The sequence below is a fragment of the Solanum lycopersicum genome, chromosome 12, assembly GCF_036512215.1.
Source record: "Solanum lycopersicum chromosome 12, SLM_r2.1".
NCBI lineage: Eukaryota > Viridiplantae > Streptophyta > Magnoliopsida > Solanales > Solanaceae > Solanum > Solanum lycopersicum.
In genome coordinates, this window is record NC_090811.1 from 62150849 (window position 1) to 62156578 (window position 5730).

Consider the following 5730-nt stretch of genomic DNA (forward strand, 5'->3'; position numbering starts at 1 on the left):
GCTAATTTTTAGTCAATTAGTTATTTTAGAATAATTCCAGTTACCACCATTTTAGCAATGACTTAATCAAATACTAAAATTAAGCAAAAATGTATGTTCCTTTCTAAGTTATTACTATATATTAATTTAATTCTAAAATATATAACTCAAATTTAACTTTCCTTTAATGTTACAATAGTTTTATAGACATTACACAACTTAATTTAGAAGGAAGGATTAAATGCTTCAAATTGTGAGTGGGATGTAACCACATAATAGCTAAATAAAAACCACTCACCATTATTCACTAATTAATACATATCCAATCAACAATAATTATAATTCAATTCTTCAATCTATTAAGTTAGCCTACAGCTTTCTTTATTAAGGAGTACTATAACATAGAGAAAGAGAATTTGAGGAGTTATAATTAGTCATATATTGATTAAGTTTATTCTTAGTAATAACAATTATGTTAAATGGTCATTTCATTAGTTCATTTAATTGTTAATTAATAGAAAATGGAAATATTTTGGAAGTTATATAGGATAATGAAGTGAACATTATGTTGTATGATCAATATTTATTTTATTAAACATCAATTATGTATAAAAATTTGCTAAAACTAAATGATACGCTGTACGGAAATTATTTTAAAAGCCAGTTGCCAATTTTCCTCACAATTGATAATTGTTTTTTGATGTTGATATTGTTTTCCCGTTTGTATGTGATTTTTATTAATTGTAGGCATTAATTGTATGTACAATATGTCAAAGTGCCTATTAAGGAGGATCAAAAATTTTGACATATAATTTTAAGACATTTTTTTCGAAGAAATAGGGTAAGGCGCATAGTCCTACGTAAGGGTGGGCATAAATATAGAAAAACTGAAAAATCGAATCGAATCAAAAAATTTAATTCTTCAATATTGGGCTTTTTTTTTTCAAAACTTTGATTCTTCGATTTGAAATTTGGTACAAGATTTTTAAAATTACGGTGCACTGAAAAATCAAAATTTTATTTAATAAATTTAAAAAATATTTAAATTATATTACTTAATTAATAATACTTTATCTCTCTTCTAGCAATATGATAGCCATCTATGCCCTCATTATTGATTGTTTGGTGGGAATCCATCACATGTAAACTTTCAAACAATTAAAGTTGGAATGGAATGTGGAAGTGCTTATAAGGGCTATTTGTTTAGCCAATTTTGGTGAAACAGAAGGAAGTTGTTCAAGTGAGCAAGATGTTGTTTCTCTTGTTGAAAAAGAATTTGTTAGTTATTCCCTCTTTATCTTATCAAAAAATCGATAAAAATACAGAATTATAACGAATCGAAATTTAATTAAACCAAATCAAAGAATCGAACGTCCATCTCTAGTCCTACATGACGTTTATTTTCCATGTTAATTAAAGGATAGAGTGCGAGGATAATAGGCATGTGCATTTTTTTTCTCTTTGATCTCATTCTAATTTATTTGCCATTTTTGAAATTTTTGCAAGGGAAAAGGGTCTGATATACCCTTCAACTTTGTCATTTGGAGCTAATATACCCCCGTTATAAAAGTGGATCATATATGCCTTTACCGTTATACAAACGGCTCACATATACCCCTCCCGTTATAAAATGACACATATATACCCTTCATTTAACGGGAGTTAAAAAATTAGTTTTAAATTTATATTTATTACTTGTAATTTTTTTAAAAAAATTATTTAGGGGTATATATGATTCTTCTATCAAAGTTCAAGGTATATTTTAATTTTTTTCATATATAAATTATTTTTTGACTTTTTTTATTATTATTATTTGAGTTTCTTATTCTTATGTTTTTTTTTCATTCCTTAGTTTAAAGAAAACAAATTTAAACTATTTTTTTTTGTGTGTATTGTAATTTAATTTTATATTCGAAGAAAAAATTTGGTCATCTACAATATGTTTTACAAGAATATTAGTGAAACATAAATAAATATGATTATCAAAATAATAATTATAAATTAGTCATTGAAACAAAAAAAAGGTCAAAAAAATATGTTTGATGAGGATTAAATTTACTCATATGGGATTATATTTTTTAGAAAAAAATAAAAATTTAGATTAAAATTATTATTTTTTCCATTTCCGTTAGAGGAAAAGGTATATGTGAGTCATTTGTTTACAAGTAGGGGTATATATGAGCCACTTTCATAACAAGGGGTATATCAGACCTTTTTCCCTTTTTGCAATAATGTTTTGTTCTTTTAAGATTGAAATCGTTTTATTATAATATAACCATACATTTATTGGTACAATTTAATAAAATCTAAATATTTTAAAAAGACCCATTTCTCATGATTTGATTGATGACAAACTGAAGCTGGAATGGATGGTTGTATGACTTGTATTATTTAAAATAGGAAAAAGGGTCTGATATATTCCTCAACTTTGTCATTTGGAGCTGATATACCCCTCGTTATAAAAGTGGCTCATATATGCCCTTACCGTTATACAAACGGCTCACATATACCTCTGCCGTTACAAAATGACTCACATATACCCTTCATTTAACGGAAGTTAAAAAATTAGTTTTAAATTTATATTTATTACTTTTAATTTTTTTAAAAAAAATTATTTAGGGGTATATATGATTCTTCTATCAAATTTCAAGGTATATTTTAATTTTTTTCATACATAAATTATTTTTTGACTTTATTATAATTATTTGAATTTCTTATTCTTATTTTATTTTTTTCTTTCATTCCTTAGTTTAAAGAAAAAAAATTAAACTATTTTTCTGTGTATTGTAATTTAATTTTGTATTTGAAGAAAAAATTTGGTCATCTACAATAAGTTTTACAAGAATATTAGTGAAACATAAATAAATTTGATTATCAAAATAATAATTATAGATTAGTCATTGAAAAAAAAAGTCAAAAAAATATGTTTGACGAGGATTAAATTTATTCATATTGGATTATATTTTTTAGAAAATAAAAATAAAAATTTAGATCAAATTTTTTTTTTCATTACCGTTAGAGGAAAAGGGTATATGTGAATCATTTGTTTACAAGTAGGGGTATATATGAGTCACTTTCATAACAAGGGGTATATCAGCCCTAAATGACAAAGTTAAGGGGTATACCAGACCATTTTCCCTTTAAAATATTTTATTTTTATCAAATTAGTGAAATGAACAAGGCTTCATTAATGTTTAAACTTCATTTTCAATTAAAAAAAATCAATTTTCTTATGTTTGACATATCATAATAAATTAGGAATATTTCTTGGAAAATAAAGGGAGGTTGAAGAAATCAAATAGAGCACGACAGCTAAAAAATCGATTTTCTTATGTTTAACATATCATAATAAATTAGGAATATTTCTTGGAAAATAAAGGGAGGTTGAAGAAATCAAATAGAGCACGACGGCTAAAAAATCGATTTTCTTATGTTTGACATATCAAAATAAATTAGGAATATTTTTTGGAAAATAAAGGGAGGTTGAAGAATTTGATGTGTAGTTGTCAGTATCAGAATCACAAAACTATTATATATACATAAAAAATAATTTTATTTGATTTGACCTTTGATTATTATTATGGTCTATTCTTTACGAATATTAATGAAGCTAAAAAATGAAATTTTAATAAAAAACACAAATTTAATAATGTAGGTGCAATTAAATGCAAACGTTATATTAAGTCAACATATAAATTAAATTACTACCTCAACAAAATTTTGATCAATAATATTCTTTCGGTCTCATACTAAAACCAGTTGTCCTATATTAATGAATTCAGAGCATAATGATATTTAATGTTATAAATCCACTTAATTGTGTAGATGTTTATCTTAATTCATCCTAACGTAATGTGTCTATTAATTGTATTAATTAAATATATTCTAACGGATTTGTCAAATGTTATAAATGATGGTTTGAAAGTCCTATAAAAGAGAAAATGGTCAAATGCCCCCTCAATCTATTATTCAATTCTTGGGAGTCATATTACCCCCTTGAAGTAATTTAAATGGAGATATTGACACCCTTAAATGGTGATGTGACACAGCAAGTGTATTCACTTTCATGTTGGCAAGTGGAAGACAAATAAGTAAGTTAAAATTCATTAATTTAAAACATGTCAATTTTTAATTAGATACTATAATATATAATAAATTTAATCAAATAAAATCTCTCACACACACACTCTCATCTGTCATCGTCCCCTATTAACAAGTTAATATGTCTTTATCTTGGTCTGCTGCCATGGCAATTAGCGGCCATAGCAATTAATATAAGAAGACTTTATATTTTCATAATTTCATTTTTATTTTACAATATACTTTTTAAGTAGCAACATCTTTAAAATCTTCGCACAATTTTAAACAGAACAACAACAAGAAAAAAAGGAACACTTCACTTTCTTCACTTCAAAGAAAAATATTTTTAACTCGACTTTGAAAGATAAAATTGCAGATTTTATTGGAGAGATTCTTTATTTATAATAGAAATTAAAACTTCTTGACCTCAATTGAAAGTGGGTATTAAAATATGGGATTTCTCAAGAAAAATTTCATCTTCAATTTCATCGAAAAGTGCAATTGAGAAACAACGAAAAAAGAACTATCTTCAGAGATAATAATGATAGCACATTTATCAAATTTAATGATAACAATCCAATTTGTGCAAATGGATGATTAAAAAGATATTTTTAAAAAGGGCAAAGGTTGGTGGTTATGGTGTGGTGTAGTGGAGAGGGCAAGGGATATGGACTGAAGGAGATAAACTATCTGGAAATAATGAAGAAAAAAGAAAGAAGAAGATTTAGGAAGATGAAGAATGACGATGAGATTTGACAATGGTGATGAGGGCAAGAATGGTGATGAAGAATGACGATGAGATTTGGCAATGGTGATGAGGGCAAGAATGGTGGAGAAAAATTAAAATGATTATGTTTTTTTTTTACTCTGAAAAAAAAACGTGTGTATTACACAAGACAACAAAGATTTGGGGATGATGTTTTAAGGGTGTTAATATCTTAGTTTGAAATATTTCAGGAGGGGTTTAATAGGACTCCCGTAAAGTATTGGTGTGTAGTTGACAATTGGGTCATAAATTGAGGGGGCATTTGATCATTTTCTCTCCTATAAAAGGGTAGTATTTCACCTTTGTAAAACACACTTAACAAAGCTCTCAATCTTTATACTTGTCATCACCATTTGTTTTACCTTATTGTTTGTGTATTCTTGTATTTTCCTCTCGTTTTACAACACGTTATCAGCACGAGTCTCTAACCAACTGAGACATGCTTAAGTCGAAATTAATTCCTAAAAGTTAATCAACTTAGAGTCAGGTATATATTTGTATGTTTATAACATCTCTAATAGGACTTTCATAAATCTTTGATTAGTATTATATTTTTATGTTGTCTATATGTTAGCAACTTATAACTCTAAATTAAATAATAGGGCATATAATAACATGCTAGTTAGAATAATCGTATATTTTCTTTTGTTTGTCATTAATTTATGATAAATATTGATGTGTTTCATAATGGATATGGGTAATTTATTAAATATGACTTAAAAATCTTATGGAATTTTGGCGTTAATTACTAAAATAATTACCGTTTCATACTTTTGAGTTACGTTCTTTTGTAACATCCATGTTCTATGCATATATTATATAATATAAATTCTTAATCATTTACAATATTAATTTACAATTATTATAAAGAAATCAACATCATAATATTAACTCAATTATTTTAT